The sequence below is a fragment of the Sorex araneus genome, chromosome 3 (genome assembly GCF_027595985.1).
Source record: "Sorex araneus isolate mSorAra2 chromosome 3, mSorAra2.pri, whole genome shotgun sequence".
In the NCBI taxonomy this organism is placed as follows: Eukaryota; Metazoa; Chordata; class Mammalia; order Eulipotyphla; family Soricidae; genus Sorex; species Sorex araneus.
Genome location: NC_073304.1, coordinates 34,432,356 through 34,451,859, shown reverse-complemented (window position 1 = coordinate 34,451,859; position 19,504 = coordinate 34,432,356). Strand labels below are relative to the sequence as shown.

Sequence of the window (19,504 nt, the reverse complement as noted above, 5' to 3'; positions counted from 1 at the left end):
AGATGGGTTGAGTCCAGGAATTAAGCTGCTCAAATAGTATTTTTAGACACTCAAGCAGGGAACCACTGTCTCACCCAGCTGACCTGGATGTGGTCTCAGGCTCAGGCTCCAGGCTAGCATAGCATTGCCACAGTCTGTACAATGATCCTGCTCTCTGTAAAGTCCTTCCGTGAGGTCACTGGTTTCCAAATATACCCACAGACCAAACTTACCTGGAAAGATTTTTTTTAAGTATGTATGTTTCAACCCTCTCCCCTATACCAGACCATTAGAATTTCTGTATCTATTTCTAGAAGAAAACCTCCCTAGTGGGTTTTGGCAAACAGACAAGGTTGCTGCTGGGCTCAACTCCCTCAGGGTCATACCTAGGTACAGAAACAGATGATGAGAATTCTCAAACACTCAGATCTAAATTCACCTCCATCCTTTAAACTCAGGGAATGTATTTTTTTCCTTTTATTTTCAGGATGCTCTGAGTCCATTAATTTTTGAATCTCTGAAAGCCAAAGGAGAACAATGAAGTTGTAGGAGGCAAACTGAAGCAACATGCCATCTGCAACACAATCAGCATAAATCCCTCAAATGGCAGCAAGCTGCCAAGGAGCTCTCCCAGGCTTCCTCATCTGCCTCAGAAGAGCAAGGGCCCTGGAGAGGCTCAATTATCCTTCACACATGTTTCTTAGAAAGCCCAACAAAAGGATGGACTGGACTGTTCAATAATAAAGTTCCCAGGGTTTTAAAATCCAGGGAAAACAGGTTGGTTCGAACTCAGTTTGCATTTCTGCAATAGCCCTAATTGCTAATGATCAGCCAATGATTCAAATTGTGAAATTATTATTATTACTCTAATTTTAAAAACTGATGGATGGTATCATTATTAGGGACACATAATACATTTGTCTATATATTTGTTCATCTGTCAAATGTTTTTCTACCATGTGCAAATTACTGGACAAGTCATCTTGCTTCTGCTATCAAGTTCATTCTGTAAAGAAAAGTATGGCATTAAGGAGGGATGGAACATTACAAGACTATAAGGGAGATATTTTGCAGCTAGGGGAAATAGATATGTTTTAGGAAGGAGGTAGAACTAAGGTAGAACCTTGAGGTAGACTTGATTTTTGGTACACAGCTTAAGGCATGTATATGTGGATAAAATATAGGAGTGGGTGGCTATATGATAGGACTGGAAAATAGTCCCTTATGTGAGTTTTTTAAAAATTTTGTTTTGCTTTTAGAAGTGATTAAAGAGCTCTGAAGTTTAAAGTAGATGATGTGACTGCAACAATGGCAGGTACAGGGTCCTGCTGCCTTCTTCCAGTGCTCATGAAAGAAACAGTCCATGTGAGTCTTTCTCCCATTGACTCTGGGTGCCCCTACTCTTTTCCATAAGGAACCAATCTATTTAAATTGACTCATAGAAAAAACTCATTCCAGACCTTCTCTAACCTTTGGAAGACCAAAGAGCATTTTATTTTGGAGACAATGGCTGGAGGAAAAAAGCCATACCCTGTGCTCTAGTTTAAGGGGATGATAGAATCCAACATGATATTTTGGACAATTAATCAGCAACAGAGCTTGGAAAGAACTGGCATAGGGACAGGGAGCAGTTGAGGCTTGCAGATCAATTAGTGTGGGGTCCCCCCTGCGGGCATCATCCTGTCCCGCAGGGAGGACCCTTCGTGGGGCTAAGGAGGGGACATAACCGAATGAACAGACACAGAGCCAGAAGGAGGAGGAGAGAGAGAGAGAGAGTTTATTCATAGCAGTTACAACACTTATACCTCTTGGTGGGAGGGGGCGGTATGCATGCTTGGACCCCCATAGGAACAATAGTAAAATGCAGATCAAGCATGGGCATTGGCTAGTGAGAGAGGAATGGCGAACTGATAAGATCAGTAAGGTCAGCAGTGGTGACCTTGTTACAGGAATCCCAAGTAGGCCTCTGCTTGACTAGAGGATAAGAGCCGGGCTTGTAAAATGGCTCCTTACAAATTAGGAGGTTTTAGAATACTTTGTTTAGAGGCAATGGTGAAGTAGCAGCAAGGAGGAGGAGTCAAAAGGAAAGAACAGAAGCAAACACTGGCCTTCGAAGATGGAAAGAGTAGGTATCTGATGACATTAGTTCTGAGATATTGATGGGGATATGAAAACATCTTCTTTTCTTTATTTGCTTTTGGGTTATACCTAATGATGTTTAGTAGTTACTTTTGGCTCTGCATTCAGGAATTACTCCCAGTGGGCTAGGGGACCATGGGATGCTGGGGATTGAACCTGGCTCCACTGTGTGCACCCTATCAACTGTACTATTTGCTCTGACCCCTCAAGAATCCATTTATGTTAGAGATGCTCAGGGGAAGTTTGGAAATGTGGAATTCATGTCAGGGACAGAGAGGAGCTAGAAATGTGCATTTGGGAATTGTGTATCTAGAAATTATGGCTGAAGATAAAAGAGTAGAAGAGAATGACATGATCAAGGGAAAGAATGAGGAGGAAACAAATGGAGAGGGGGAAGGGAAGAAGGCAGAGGGCAGCCTGCATATGGCAGCTGATGCAGAATAAATCATGTTTGTCTTTATTCTCCTAAGTCTCACCATCTCCTACTTATTTGGAAACCTCCACCTTTGCACATTAAAAGCTTCTGCTAAATGTAGCATCCTCCATACTACTGCCAATCAATCAGGGGCAGGTAAAGTCTGAAGCCCAGATCCCAGTTACTAGATGTCAATGGCTAATTCCTCTGGATATTGTATTCTGATTGCCCTGAAAATCCTAGTCACAAAAGCATCTGTGGAGAGGATTTAAGAAGTACCTTTCCTCATCTAGGAGCCCAGCGTGGTCCAAAGGAATTACAGCAGGGAACATTCCCAACTGTGCTGCCAGGCCACAATTGCTACCTTTGGCCTGCAAGATGGTTGATGGCCAGACCCAGCTAGATAGCCAGGTGGTTTTATGGGATGTCAGGGCAATGTGTAGGACAGATATTTGGCCCAAAGAAGTGTTTTGTTTTTTACTAGAGCAACCTCTTTGGCTTAAAGACTGGAAGAGACTGTCCTTCCAATCAGGCACAATCCTGAAGCCTCATGGTTCCCAAAGTTTCAGATGCAAATGTCTGGAGACCCTCCCTGTCAACATGTACTCAAGAACTCCTTAAACCCACCCTGTAACTAGTATAGTGCCCACAGCCAACATTACTATAAAATTCAGAGATTTATGCTGGAAAAAGCCTTAATAAATGAGGGAACACTATAAATTCTCTGGCAAAGGAAAGCTCTCACATCAATTACATAAATTTTCTTTTGAGCCCTTATCTTTGGCCTCATTCCTCCTAGTCTCACCATCTAAGCTCCTGTCCTTGACTCCAATGAAGTCTTGTCCCTTTAGTTCCTGTGGCATCACAGTTATCTCCTCACTGCCTGTGGTCTTCTGAGCTGCTGTGAGTGCTGCTCACTTTCTTACTCCTTCTCAAGATCTGATGTGGCCATCTGCCTGCAGTGGCAGAGGGCAGTCCCTTCACTGCAGTCCCCTGTTTTTTGACGGGTGATATTGCTGTGACTTTGCTGCAGTGATCAAAATTATTTTAATGCTATTTTCTAGCTAACTACTCTTACTTTGGTCAAAGGCCTTACATATTTTGAAATTCTCCTTTCTTCTGAGGGGCATCACTACTATTCTGATATCAGCTTAAAAAGGTAACAACAATATTGATGATGAGCATGAAAAGAAGAAGGCATAAAGAGGAAGAAGAAGAGCAGGTGGAGGAGGAGGAAGAGGAGAGAGAGGAGGAGGAAGAGGAGTTGAAAAGGAGGAGAAAGGGGAGGAAGAGAGGGTTTTGTGATAATAGAGCGGTAAGAAAGAATACAGTTCTTACAGCGTGTCAGATCTTGATAGAAGATCTACACAGTCATTTATTTAATCCTGACCACCATGAAGTGAGTATGATCATTGTTTCCATTTTATATGTGGGCAGTGGGAGCGCAGAGAGATTAAACCACATACCCAGGGCTCGTGTAAATCGCTAAACACTGCACGAAACATAGAAAGTTCTAGATAAATAATATAGCTGCATGTGCATGCAGAGTGTTCTGTTATCCATTTATGTCTACCTCTAAGCTGTTGTGATCTTGGGAAATGGACTGCCTCTTTCTAAGCCTCAGTTTTCTAATCTGTTAAACATCATCATAAACTGTCTTCCAATTAAAACCATAATGCTTTTGTTCATCACATGCCTGTTTTTCTGTAGATTGAGTTCCACTTTTTCAGGAGCCTGTTTCTCTGTCTTTTCCTAGGTTTAGCAAAGAAATAATTGCTTGCCTGCTCCGGAAGCTCCAAAAAAAAAAACAAGTTGAAATAACACCTAGGGGGCATTTGTCAGCTCCCCTTTCTGTCAGAGGGCTGTGGGATTGTAGCTGCCGCCTTTGTCTCTAAGAGCCTTCATTAAACCAGCCATGTGATACTAAATCAATGTTTTCCAACCTGAATCCCCTCTGGGAAAAACCGGGGGAGAGACATCACAGGCTGGGCAGTCCTCAATCACATTTGTCCGGTTATATCTTGCATCTCCACTGTGTTAAGCAGTCAAGGCTCTGGAACCCTGGGCTTTAAAAAGAAGAGTGGTTGGAATCAGAGCCTCCCCATGGTCATCAAAGGACTTTCTTCTCTTGGAAGAACCACAGTGCCTGTGGGTGCATTGGTTTGCTTCCTGATATGTTACCATTTATAGGTGATTGAAGTTCTGAACCACCAGTACCCCAGAGAGACAGGCAAGCCCATGGACTGGTGGTGTGGATCAGACCACGGATCAAACTGGGTGCCCTCTTAAGCCTGTTATGTAAAGTCTAGTGAAACAGCATCACCTGGGAGGAGGGGTATTGGCAGGCTGGAGTTTGTAGGTCTCTGGCCAGGGTGCTGAAGGACAGAATGTCAAGAGGGAAAAGCAGTGTGAGTCCTGCAGAGCACAGGGCAGTGTCCTTGCCAGAGCAATGCGGTGGAAGCCTGCTGGGTATTAATAGCAATAGCTAACATTTATGGAGTGCTTACAATGTGTCAGCTGCTGTGCTAAGCACCATTTAATCCTCACAATGACCCTCTGAAGTAGGTCTTCTTATTAGTATCACCGCCAACACTTTGTAGATGAGAATAGACCGATAGAGGCTGAACAGCCTGCCCCAGCCACACAGCAGCACCAGGCTCTAAACCAAAGCTCACTTCCTTACTCAATTCACTCTACTGCCTTGCTCTGAGTCCTTAGTATTAAGGAACCTGCCCCTCACCCCTCACCCCCCAAACCCCATACAGAGAATGGGGGAAAGAATTGAAGCTGAGAGTTTGCCTTGGACCCATCTTCAGAAAGCAAGCTTTATACCTCAACGGACCTTAATCCCATAGGTCTAGGAGTTATGGGTTCAGAGGTTTGTGATCAGCTACTCTGGAGGACTGGGTCAAGGAAAAGAAATTTCTACTTGTTTCAGAGAGGAATCAGGACACCAGAGTGTATATGGCAGAGTAGAAAGTGACTGTATGAGACATCTATGTAGGAATCCCTTTGCCTGAAAGTTGCTCAAATGATGTTTCCACAATTGAATAAGTTCTTTAATATATTTAGCTTGGCTTGTTGGTACTAGTGTTTAGAATTCAGAGTACCATCTTTCTTCATATTTATGAGTCATGTTCCAATATATTTTATTCTCCAATTTTTGTTTATTTTGTTTAAAGGCTCACCTGGTGGTACTCAGGGCTTACTCCTGGCTTTGTGCACAGGGATCATTCCTGCAGGGGGATAATTTGAGGTTTTAGAGCTCAAACCCAGGTCAGCTGTATGCAAGGCAAGTGCACTGCCTATTAGATTATCTCACACGTCCTTTTCCAACCTTTATTTTCCAATATTCCTCTTTATGTTACAAAGCCTTCTATCACTAAAACTATTTTGAAAAACTATAAGGCAGAATTTCTGAGACTGGTTTGGCTTTATGTCAATATATGGATATTTCTACATCCTAAAGAGGAAACAGAAGTGGATGAAGAGGCAAGAAAACTCAACTCAGTTCTCAGAGTGAGAGCCATGGGTTCTGAGCAAGCCAACCCTGTTAGAGAGTGGACAGGAGATGGTCCAATCCATCAATTTACTTTCTTATTTTGAAGCTTCTCAGCATAAGCTCCAGCTTGGGCATGGAAAGAAGAAACACTTAAGACATCTGTCGAGAGAGTAAAAGGAGACTGCCAGGGTCACATGATGGTGGAGAGGGAATGTCAAGCAGTTTTCTAAAATCAACCATGGAGCAAATGTTCTGGGATCTTGAGTGAAGTGTTTCATCTTAAAAATTACTTCTTGGCTCCTTTTGCTGTATAAGCTACTTCTGGTACCATGCAGACCAGATAATTCTTTAAGATTTTGTATAGCATCTTCCAGCCTGACATATTGTTAATAAAATTCTTCATCTTCCCCTCACCCAATGCTTAGATTGACTGCATCAGGTAGCAGTGGAAATGTACCTTCACAGTGACAGTGTGTTCTCTGTCTTCTCAAAGATAAGTTGGGAGAGGATACCTAGAAGAAAGTTAGCAAAGGAGAGAAGGGATATGTTTCTGGATTGCCCATATTGTCTTATCTGGTGAAGACACAGATAACTCAGTCTATTTTCTTATGAAGTCCATCTGCAGGCTTTAGGCTCACTTAGGTTCTTTAACTCTCAGTTATTCAAATTACCAAAGATTGGTTTCACTCTCAACCTCTCTCTATATCTACTTCTCTGAATGAGAATGGCCCTTCCACTTGCCCGCCCAACTCCAAGTCCCTTTAACAGGTAATGAGGCCACTTTGGCATCTCCTTTAAAAGATTCCAGGTCATAAATGTCTTCAGAGCTCCATCCAAAGCTCCTCTCAAATCTTCAGCAACTGAAAATTAGACATGTCACTATGAAAACATTATGATTTTATAACTGTTACTATGTCAAGAGAATTCAGTGTCACTATCACCACTCACAGTGCTCACAGTCAAAGATAGTAATATTGTCATTGGATAGATAAAGAAATGAGGTGAAAGGACCATCAAAGTACCAGCCAGTGGGCTATAGTTGCTCTGGATCATGAATCACATGTCTCATCATTCCCTTTCCATTCTTCTTTATGCTGAAATTTTAGGTATTCAGATCTAACTGTGGTGACTTTAAGATTCTGTCACTCACTTAATAGAATGCAACAGCATTTCTCAGAGGATCTGAATAAACTCTTTTCATCCCCATTGCATATGCATGGAGCTAACCATGGCAGTAATAATGCTATAGGTTTCTTGGCTTGGTGGTTTCTTTATTTTTTTATAGGGTGCCTCGAGCTTCCAAAGCCTGGGTGGGGGCGTGGGGAGTACCTAGGATCCTATAATCCTGCTCTGCAAAGATGTTTGAAAAACATAGAGCCAATCTATCAATACTCTAGGAAAACTTCAACCCATCAACTTGAGGGTGTTTCTTTTCGCCTTCGGAAGCCCACACCCTCAGTGAGTTTTGCTGGCTCATTGGTTTCTGAGTCACTTAAAAATTTTTTTTCCCCACTATTCACCTTATACTTCAATTCTTGGTACATTAAAGGGAATCAATTTCTACTTTAGGTCCCACTTCCCTGTTCAATCAGGGCACAGAGCCAAACTAAAAAGGTGGGATTGACATTCCACATCTGTAAGTGTGGCTTTGTCACCTCAGGGGAGAAGGTTACTCAGCAGCCTCCAGGAGGATGCTAGCTCTTCCTTTCCATTTGGCTGCCAAGTCTCTGTCGCTGGCTCACAATACACAGCCCACTGATTCCCTCCTGGGAGACTGGGAGAGGAATTGCTTCATTTCTAGGCAGTCAAGTGGATAGATGGTGGGAAGCATCTGCTTTGGAAATGCATTTCTCACAGAAAATAACATTTGCATGATTGTGACTGCAAATATCAGTGAGCTGTTTGCCAAGTTCAGTGTGATGCTTTGGCTTGGTGGAAGTTCATCTTGCTCCGGCTTCAGATGATCTAGGGTTCTGGGAGTATCATCTTGGGAGAGACTTTCCCCTTAGCTGTGTTCTCAGGGGCCCACCTGAACAGGAAAGACAATTTTTGCATATACATAATCCAGGCTTTAAGCTTTTATTGGTCCAGGTGATCCATGACACAGAAGCAGACAGTGACTCTCATGGTTTCTATATTCTGCCTTTAATAAATTTACAACGCTAAAGGTGATAGACCTTTTCTATGTATTTTTTCACTATTTAATGATTTGTTGTATCAGTGTGTTAATTTCAATTCTTTATTTTTGTCTTGATAGTTTTTTGTGTGTATATTGCTCCCAAAGATAAGCTCTTGAAGAGAAAGACTGTATCTTACCACTGTTTTTAAAAAGATAAGTACAATGATAAGCATAATACTTATGGTAGCATTAATATTCTTTTATGATTACAAAGCTATGGCACCATACTCAGCACCAGAATATCAATATAGCTCCAATACTGTCCTTGAGTTCCTTCTCAAGCCCTCTCCTTAGGTAGTCTCAGTTTTCAGTTCTGTTGACCCAATCTCAGAGTTTGTTTCTATTTAGGACTGAAAAGACCTTAACTTTTACTACATCAAGTCTTCTATGCACACCAATATCTATATGTACATAACTCTGTTAAAACTGCATGAGGATAGCTGGGGATATGACTGAGAGGTAGGGAACCTGTCTTGCATATATAAGGCTATGACTTCAATTTTCAGCACCTCCCTATAAAAAATAACAAGAATAAAGAGGTATATTGAAGTGTACATATCATGTCAACATAGATTGTTTAGGCAAGGGAGTAGTAAGTAGGATGTAAAGAGAAGAAGAGTAGAGAGAGGTTAAACAAATGGACACACAATGACTACATTTTTTAAAAAGGCTTTTCTTTCACATTGGTTAAATTTTTTTCAGAAAGAAAGGAAGAAAGCCAAGATGATAACTCATCAGACCACATTGATGTATTTATATAAATTTTTACATATGCATATATGCCAAGAAATTTGAATAGAGTACAATTAAGAGAAAAGGAGCACATAGCAGACATTCAATGCATATCTAGTGAATAAATGCATGTTTAACAGTAATCTGTAAGTGATTATTTTTACAGATTTCCAATAAGTTATTTATTTGCTAATAGTACTTTGGCACCTGCAATGCTTGCAATGTATTTTAATACTAAGAATCGCAAATATTCTTGGTTCATGAGATGGGGGACCACATTCCTGGAAAAGTCCTGGTTCACTTTATGAGCTGTGTTCAGTATTAACTGGAGTAATTGGGGAGAGTGAAAGAGACATCACTTCAGCCATGGCTTACAGAACCAGAAGTGCTGAGTGCTGGTTGGGGAATAAAGGGATGAAATTTGGAAGCTACTTTATCCAGCATACCAGGTGAATCTTATGATCTCATTAATAGCTCCAGGTCTCTTTAGCTTCCAAAGTGATGAATTCGTCAAGCAAAGGAAAAGAAGAAAAAGATTTATTTTTGCTGTATTAAAAATCATGCCTTATGATCTAAGATTTCTTTGTTTCAGGAAATATTTAAAAGGCCGACCCATAGGGCCCTTCTAATGTACAGATAGAACTTCAAATCTATCCATCTAAGTGGCTGGAAATAAAATTTTCTGAACTTAAATGCTATCATACATTCTCTGTGACAGATTTGGACCATGGCAATCTGTGTTGGCAAAGGAATCCTAGGCTTTTTGCCATCCTAAAACCAGTTTCTGAAACAAATATGCAATATATCAAATATAAAAGCAAAGGGACTAAAGCCATTCATACTATTACCACTCAGTTTCATCCAGTGTTAAAAATTTTCTATGCTTTATATATGTGTATGTATATGTAAACACACATATGTATTTATAAACAAAACATTATAGAGAAAATACCATAGCCCACCCTAACATACCTTCTTTTCTCCTAAATAAAGAAAATTACTATATTGAATTTAGTGCATTTATTCTTTCAACTATTTGTGTATTTTTATATAAAAGATATGCATATATGATTTGGTTTTATATCTCCTAAACTTTAAATAAGTGATATCATGTGGCATATATTTATCTGAAAACAGGCTTGTTTTTCTCAATGATTTATCTTGTTGACATGCAGCTGCAGTTCATCTATTAGCTATGTAGCATGGCATACTGAGATCTAGTGTTGTGCCATAGAGAATGATAGTTTGGTGTAACTAATATAGTTTTAATAGTATGCTAGTTAATGAAAGCAATATTGATTTATATTTGTGTGTGTGTTTGTTTTGGTTGGGGGTCCTCACCCAGCTGTGCTCAAGGCTTAATCCTGGCTCTGCACTCAGAGATCACTTCTGGTGGACTCAGGAGTATCATATGGGGTGTTAAGACAGAAACTGTATTGGCTATGTGCAAGGCAAATGCCTTACCCACTGTATACTATCTTCTCAGCTTTCTATTCACTTTTAAAAAATTTTTATTTTATTGAATCACCATGAAAAAAAAATACAAAACTTTCAGGTTTAAGTCTCAGTCATATAATGATTAAACCCCATCCCTTCACCAGTGCACATGTTCCACCACCAAGAACCCCAATATACCCCCCTCCCAACCAACCCCCACCTAAGTAGCTAATGATCTTTACTTTATTCTCTCTATACTTTGAATACATTCATTATTTCAATAGAGAACTCACTATTATTGTCTGGAATTTTCCCCCAACAATCAGGCCTGCTGAAAAGGCATCATTTAATAATTTCTTTTCATTGCTGAGAATGAGCTCTTTTGGATTTCTGATATTTTAGCTCAGTTCACAGTCTAGATGCATTTCTGTAAGAAGCTGCTCTGAGTGCCAAAATGGGTTAGAAGACCTCTCGAATCATAGTCTTTAGGAGCAGAGGGTCCGTTTTGCGTGCAGCAGCTCGCTCTGGGTGCCAGAATGGGTAGAAGACCTCTCAGATCATAGTCTTTAGGAGCAGAGGGTCCCTCTATTCATTTTTTTGATGGACATTTATTTTGATTTAAAAACTTTTTGGTTCACTTAACATCTACTTAAAACTATTTCATGGCAGATCTAGCTCAAGAATATGAAAACTTAACTTATCTGAACAAAAGGACCATTTACTACTAAAACATTTTTTTGAGGGGGGCTGCCAGAGCTATAGTGCAGTGGGCAGGGTGTTTGCCTTGTACGAGGCTCATCCGGGTTTGAAACCTGGCATCCCATATGGTCTCTCAAGTAAGGAGTAATTACTCAGGAGAAATTCCTAGTGCAGATCCAGGATCATCATACCCCCGAGCATTGCTGGGTATGATACCCCCAACAAAGCAAAGAAAATAAAACTTCTTTTTTTCAAGGGAGAGCGCAAATGCAGTTCCCCATTATCACAAATTATGCAGCTGAGTTTCCCACATTTGGGGAAATCACAGAGGTCAGCACATTCAGAGTGCCGTGAATAAGGCTCACCCTGGGAAAACCTCTTTTGTGATCATGATAATTCCCCTGCCAGGTAAGTAAACTATTAAAACATTTTGAGAAGCAAATTAATTCAAATAAAAACCTGTTGCCTTTGGATAGTGGCTTAGTTTAGTCACAATTTTTATACCTGATATTGCTAAATTGCCACTTTTCTTTTAAAAAACTGTGTGGGCAAAGTTTCAAAGTGAATTTTTTAAAAATTTTCTCAGCTGTATGAGGGTTTTATATATCTAACAATGAACTTGTGGGTCATACATATGAAGCTTCAGTTTTAACATATTTTTTCAAGTTGTGTAAAAAGATATTGCATGCATTTCTATAATCATATCTTCAATATTCTAGCAATATTACCTTTAGCATCCTCGAATTTAAGAGCAAAGGGGTCAGAGAGATAGTATAGTGGGTAAGGTGCTTGCCTTGCATTGTGCCAATCCAGGTTCGATCCTAATCTCTGGCACTGTATGTGGTCCTCTAAGCAATGTCAGACATGGTCCCTGAGTATACTGAGCCAGAAGTAAACCCTAAGCACAGACAGGTGTGGCCCCAAAACAAAACAATAAATTTAAGAGAAAAAAGCAGAAACAAGTGAAAAAATTGTTTTGAGATACATATCACGATCACTGAAATTTACCTAAAATTTACACTAAAATGTAAAGACATTTCCATGTGACCACCTCCCTTAGAATATAGTCAGGACATGTAGGTTAGGCTCTAGTGACTAGGCTTTGGGGAATGGAGAGTCATTCCTAATGACATGCAGAAGACTTATTCTCTGAGAGTTTCAAGACAAACTGGGAAGCTACAACATAAATGGTAGATAAAAGTTAATTATTTAAATAACAATTTAACCGTAAGGGAGAAAAGATATCATGGGAAGTATGGATTCATCATTGAACGAATTGTTCTCACATTAATTTTGTAGTTTTCAAAGCTAATGTGATTCCAATTTTCCATAGAATGGTTTCCTAGCAACCATCCCTAGCTGAGAATCAGCTAACTCTGCTTTTTTACCCCCTTAACTTACTTTCCTATTAGAAAATGAGTTAAATAAATGCCAGCTTAAGCTAGAATTTCACCATGTAAAACTATATTAGAAATATCTGACTTTTGAACAAAGATTTAACAAGGAACCCCACAAAAGTGGACATGTGGAAATGGAACTCTCGCCACAATTAGAGACATGTGTGTCTGACTCCCCTCTGGAGTCAGTTTTGGATAGAGGGGTGAATGAGTGACAAGCCAGAAGATAGACTTGGAGACGGGTATGGGGCAGTGGGAAATTCCTCACCTATGAATTATGGAACTGAGCAAGGGAAGTTTTAGAATTCTTACCGCTCAAAAATCGGTGAAATCAGTCATTTGAGCAGTAGTCCTTAAGACCTGATTCTTTTCCCTGGAGGAGTGCTGGAAGATACCACGTGTCATGTAACACAGAAGTAACACACTCACTTGCTTGTTCATTTCTGGTTTCTTACCCTTTGTAACACTGTTTGACTGGAAGAGAGAAAACCCCCAAAGGAATTGTTGATCTATTTTGAGCACCCATTGAACCTTACAGAGGAAATACTCAGCACTGAAGGAATGGGTCTCTCAAGCAAACTCTTTCAGTAAGCCTCCCCATCAAAGATATTTCTTAGACTTTCAAATAAGAAAAAAGACTCAGATAGTTCTGGATCAGGTAGAAGACATTTACAAATAAAATACATAGAATATTTTTTATTTTATGTCCTTTAGGACATTTATTCTTTGTTTAGAAATATTATTTGCACCCAAATTCTCTGGAAATGACATTTACTCTTTTGAACAAAAATAAATACCATCTATTCAGCTATAAGAAAAGGCATAGACTTTTGTCGTTATTAAAGCTGAGTCAATACAATTGAGAATAAACTTTAAATTAAGAGATGCTGAAGAAAACTTCTTGTTATTTAAAACATTTCCTAAGGTTTTCAGTAAAGATAAATGTAAAGTTTGGACTAAAGTTCTGCTACTGATAGATCACTTTGGTGCAATTTCCCAGCATTCCAATTTCTATTACATATCAAATGTCATTGAAAATGGTTAGAAATCAACGCTATGATTTAGGAACTTTGTTGACAAAAATTTTGCCTGAAGCTAAAAGACTAAATTATATAGTCATTCCTTAATGTTTCATGAAGTCTTATTTATGGAACAACTTTTATTAATTTTTTTGAATGTAATCATGGTATCATATGCATTTTTAAAAGTTAATGTTCAGCCTTTACTAAAGTGGGTGAGTCTTGTGAGTTATGCCACCTGAATCTGTCTGTCTGATGGATACGTGGTGGGTAGGGGTTGTTTAGTTTCCTAACAGTATGTTTAGTGACAACATGTTTATAGCTTGGAATAAGTTATGGGGGGAATACATACATCCGTATAAGTGCCACACACTACAAACCAGGGCTTCTGTTGGACAGTCAGTTCTCAGATTGTCACTTGCATATGCCTGGGCAGGTGTCCCCTTTGTCACCACAGCCTATCATGACCAATGTTTCTTCCAATGCCATTTATCACCCAACTTGAGTGTTCCCAGGACATAAAATTTTCCAATTGACCTAAGTTAGCTCTTAATTAGGAAATTATTTTATAACTTGCTTTTCAAAACAAACTAAAAAGAAAACCCCCAAACAACCAAGTCATATAAACCAAATAAACAAACTGGTGTTTAGCCATACTATTTTGCCCTGTGGTAAAAATAGTCACCACAAGAAACTTCTGTTTGCCTAGATAATGGAGATTGAATTCCAAAGTCAACTCAATATTTTCAAATATTTCTTATATAATTTTTTGAAATGGGCCCAGCTTAATGATGCTCTGCTTATCTGGGAGTTTCCTTCCACAGCAGCTCTGTTGCAACACCCTGAAATGAATCTCCAGCAGACTAGAATCGTAAGTTCCTTTGATTCAAGCTACTTATTGGCAGCTCAGCTTCATTAGCACTAAACTAAACTCCCCTCTACTACCACCCTCAACTAGTTAAGTCCCTTGTTTTGTGTTTTTCCTCTTGATTGCATGAAAATATTTGCCAAGTATTCATTACACGTGGGTATTGTGCTCAGTAATGGTCTATTGGGGCAACAGGAAAATTTTTTTCACTGAAGAGGAGAGTCAGTCAGCATGTTATGTATTTGATGAGAGGTTAGATAGGCATGTGGGAAGTGAACTGTTCCTAGTCCCTGGAGTAGCTGATATTGATACAGCTGTACCATACATAGTATTTTTAACACTTTCTCTTATGTAAAATAATACTGATAAATTATCTTTAAAAGTCTGTCTAAAACTTGCTGTTATTTGGACTTTGGGATTAAGATCCTTCAGGCAGAATAGATGTATATCCATCCATCCATTTCATTTATCCATCCATTCATCCATTTATCCATCCATCCATCCAGCCAGCCATGAAAATTTATTAATCGTTATAAAAAATATTGCATTTGATCATGTGTGTATGTGTGTATATGTGTGTGTGGTTGTGTGTGTGTATTTGTATTCTATGGGAACTCCTTAGAATAAAAGAGTGTGGAGAAACCTTCCCCTTGCTATAGCCATCTTCTTCTAGGTGCTGGTTATTGTGTGTAATGTCAATGATCAAGAGGATTTTCTTTTCTTTTCTTTTCTTTTTAAAATTTTATTGAATCACTGTGATATAGTTCCAAGCTTTCATGTTTGGGTTACAATCACACAATTATTAAACACCCATCCCTCCACCAGTGCACATTCCCCATCACCAATATCCCCGGGTATACCCTCCCTTTCCCACCTTCCCCCTGCCTCCATGACAGACAGTATTCCCCATATTCTTTCCAAGAGGGTTTTCTATGAGGAATTTATTACTGTGAATGAATGTGGATAACCTTGTCATCTGCAGGCACTAGTGTGAAGATGTGAGTCTACTCCCACTGTCTTTAAAGAGCTTATTTGTCCAGGAGGAAAACTAGGATTTTCAGAAATACAGTCTCTTACAGCTCTGGGAATGGGCTTGCCTCTCACGTCTTTTGACCTACTATATTTTGGGAGACACAAGACCACCTTGACCTCTCCATCCCTCTGCTTTTGTGTCACATGAGAGGCTCTGTAGTATACTTACTGTCAGAGAAAAATTCAAGTTGAAGTAGTAATTTAGTGGAAGATCACATTCCCTGAGTCAAGGCTCATGCTGCGTTGGTCCCATAGATGCAATTAGTTACCCAACAGCATAAAACTTGTTCTGCTGTTGGCAGGTACCTTGGCACATTACCCATGGAACAGATGGCTACTGGTTCCACAAATTAGATTTCCAGATGATTGTATAATGGTGTGTCAACCACCCATTTCCGTCTTGCTCTTCTAGCTTCTCTGATAAATTGGAGTGGGTCTATGTAAATGCACTGACCTCTCATGAATTAACCATTCCTCTCAGTAGGAACACAGGTGATACAGGGTTGAGAGGACATAGTTTAGGGAGGGCAAGGAAGTCTACACTTTAAAGCATTTAATCAATCTCTAGTAAGCATATCTTCCTGCCTTTCCCTTTCATCCTCATTTCAGCATCCAAAATGTTCTGAAGAGAAGATACCTGGTCCTTCTTCAATATGCTTTAATTGGGAAATATGGAGAATTCTGCGTTTATAATTTGACCCTTCTGATCTGTTATATAAATAAGAATATCCTGCATCATAAAATGCAAGAGAGTTTCTCCAGTACAATTGCTTAATAGTAGGGAACAGTTCTCTTTTTCTTCTCTACTATTCCCATATTAAGAATTATATTACCTAACCCTGTCAAGGTAGCCATTCTGTTGTTTTCTCCCTTTCACTCTAGTGGCAATAGATGAAGAAGGTTGGTTAGAACTTATCAAAATCCTCCTCTGAAAAATAAAGAGGCAGGTATCGGGAAGAAAAATGTCAACTCAGACACTAGGATGATGGGTCTCTTGAAAAGGCCATCAAAATGGTTCTGAATCCAATCCGATTGTCTATCTTCTCCTTAGATCCACTTGACTTGATCTTTTTCTGTTTTGGGGCCATAGGTGGCAGTGTGTAGGACTTACTCCTGGTTATATGCTCAGAGGTCACTCTTGGAAATTCTCAGAGAACCAAATATTGTGCTGGGTATTGAAGAGAGGTCAACCACTGCAAGGCAAGCACCTTGACTCTATTACCTTTCTGATCCCTGATCTCAGCCTTTTTTAAAAAATGTATTTTGGTCCACACCTAGCTGTGTTAAGCCTTACTTATGGCTCTATGCTTAGAGATTACTCTGAGCCGTGTTCAGGGAATCATATGGCATGCCAGAATTGAACCTGGACTGGCCCTACGCAAGTCTGGCCCTATGCAAGGCAATTCAAATAGTACCCACTGTACTATTTATTTGACCTGATTTGAACCTTTTGAGTGTTTTTTAAATCTGCATGTAAAATCTGTGTAAACAACTCTCCAAAGACAAATGCAAATCAGAAAAACATGAGTTCACCTCACAAAGGCTGTTATTCCAAAACAAGAAACAAGTGTTGAAGATGAGGAGAGAAGGGAATACATAGTATACACTGATGGAAATGGTCATTTGTGCAATTATTATGGAAAACTACATGGGTAATCTTCAAGAGTTAAAACTCAGTGTTATGGGATTGTTCAGTGGTACTGTTTATGTTGCAAGCATGAGGCCCTTCCAGAGTTCCATTCCGAGCACTACCTATGTGTAGAGTATAATCCCAATCACACCGTAGCTTGTGATCCTTGGTACCACAAGAAAGTACACAACTCTTTGTAAACACAACAACTATTTCAGCACTTTTACCAAATTTGTGACACCCAGTACAGCACCCCCTAGTTAAATGTGCAAACCCCAGTGAGCATCACAGTCAAGTATGTGTGACCTTTTGTAAATGAAACTTCAACAACAACAACAAAGAAAAAGGGGAAATTAAGAATAGAAATTTCATATAATCCAGTTTTCCACTTCTGAGTATTTATCTAAAAAATGTGAAAACATGGACTTAAAAGAAGACCTGCACACATTACGTTATCTGTAACGTTTATCAAAGCATCACTTTAATAGACAAGAAGTGAAATAAGCCTCAGTGTCCACTGATGCATAGATAAAGAAGATATGGTGTATGTACACAATGAAAGCTATTCAACTATAAAAAAATAGATACAATTTTGCCATTTGCAATGATGTGGCTGGACCTCCAGTGTATCATACCTTGTGAAATAATAAGCTAGATGAAGAAAGACAAATGTATGATTTCACTCATATGTCATATATAGATAAGAAATAGATAAACTAAAACAAAAACACAATTTTGGATGACTAAAGCAATTAAGCTTACCAGAAAACTGGAAAGGGAGTGGCTAAATTGGGACAATAGTGACAAATATATAATGAAAGATAGATTTGGACTTTCAGTGGAGAACATAATATAGCTTATGACCATTTGATTTTTAATGATGCATATCCAAGATATATTATGTTATAGGCAATGTTACTGCAATAAAACGTACACAAATGATGTTTGTGCTGCAAATGATTCCTCTCTGGAATATCCCTTTACTTTTCCTAAAGAAAAAATCATAGAAACAAGATCATGGTCTTGACTGTGACTATTCCCCCAAATCCTGAAATTACAGATAAACACCCCTGTACCTGCAAATCATTTTTGTGCCATAACTATCATAAAATTCCACTAAAAATCCAGTGCTACCTTATTTGAAGACCTTTTCTTTAAGTTCTACCCACCAGTGGACATCACAGAACCATATTTTTCCCTTCAGATGCCATAGGAAGATTGCCGAAGGGCTGTGCTTCTCTGTCTGGGCTTGTCTGGATTATTATAGTACTTGGTTTGGGTACTAATTATAACCCTTGATTTGATTGATTTCATAAGAGGGTTGTTTAGAGAAGAGTAGAGAAAATGGAGCCTCTCATCACAGAGATAAATTGAGATGGGGACATTTCTCAAGTAAGAATGTAACCAGGCTCAGACTCAGGGCCTGGTGTTGGCAGAGGAGACTAGAAGCATGCCCAGGAAACGCCCTGACAGCTGCAGAAGAGGCCTTTCCTTTGGTTTCATTTATTTGGTTTGATTGCTTTTGCTTATTTGTTTTCTCACATTTTTTACAAGCTTTTCTTGTGTGCCAGAAGCTCTTTGGATTTATCTTCAGGAATGAGATGGTTGGCACTATAGGTCTGGTGAAAGTGACCTTCCAAATTCCCTGCATTAATGGGGAGGAAGAGCAGAACATATTTCATTGCCTCACTTCAGGCTTCAAATGCAGAATCTTTGTAGACAATCCTGATCAACTCAACCAGATAACCTATGACTGTCCATTCACTGTGTAGTAATGGTCCTGATGAAGACCACAGGGGAAGTGGCAGTCAGATCTAAAAGGAACTCTTAGAAGCATTCATTGTGTGTTTTTAAATAACATTTGGCCAAAGGCACACTAACAGATTATGATGATTGGATATGATCTTATCTTCCTCTCTTGCATGCTCATTCTTCGTGTTTCAAATCTGTTTATACTTAGTCACCAGATAGCTACAAGTGATGTCACTGGTGAAGCAGTAGGCTGAGCCAGATGAATTATCCCTTTGGCTTAAAATGTATGAGTTTGTACATTATTATAAGACAAGGAAGTTAGATATTACCCATAAGGAAGAATGAAAGAAAGTTAGAAAATAATCATTTCCAGGGGTGTCCAATTTCAGTGCAGAGTCAACTGTCCCATTCAATCAGGCTTGTACCACAATGACACAAAACTGGCCTTCTTCAGCAGGAACGGATCCTGTTACATAGTCCTGTGTTCATTTATCTTCCTTAACTTAAAGCTGTTCTGTTGTTTTCCTCTGTGAAATTCCTAAGAGTTTATAACCAGATGATTAAGAAACTTAAAATTGGGTGGAGAGCAGGGGCAAGACTCAGGCAACAGCCAGGTTGTAACAGCTCAGAAGCAGACTTCTCTGCATTTGATTCTGACTAGGGCAGGTGTTAAGCTTAAAATGCTCTGCATTGAGTTGAGCAACCACACTTGACCTTTTCTTGC

General features: G+C 39.4%; 1 non-coding gene across 1 annotated transcript; it reads right to left on the bottom strand.

Moving 5' to 3' along the window:
- Nucleotides 1–11,334: 11,334 nt before the first annotated feature.
- On the bottom strand, nucleotides 11,335–11,498 carry LOC129404043 (U1 spliceosomal RNA). The gene has a single exon (XR_008629651.1). It is a non-coding gene; the product is annotated as a U1 spliceosomal RNA (small nuclear RNA).
- Nucleotides 11,499–19,504: the final 8,006 nt, after the last annotated feature.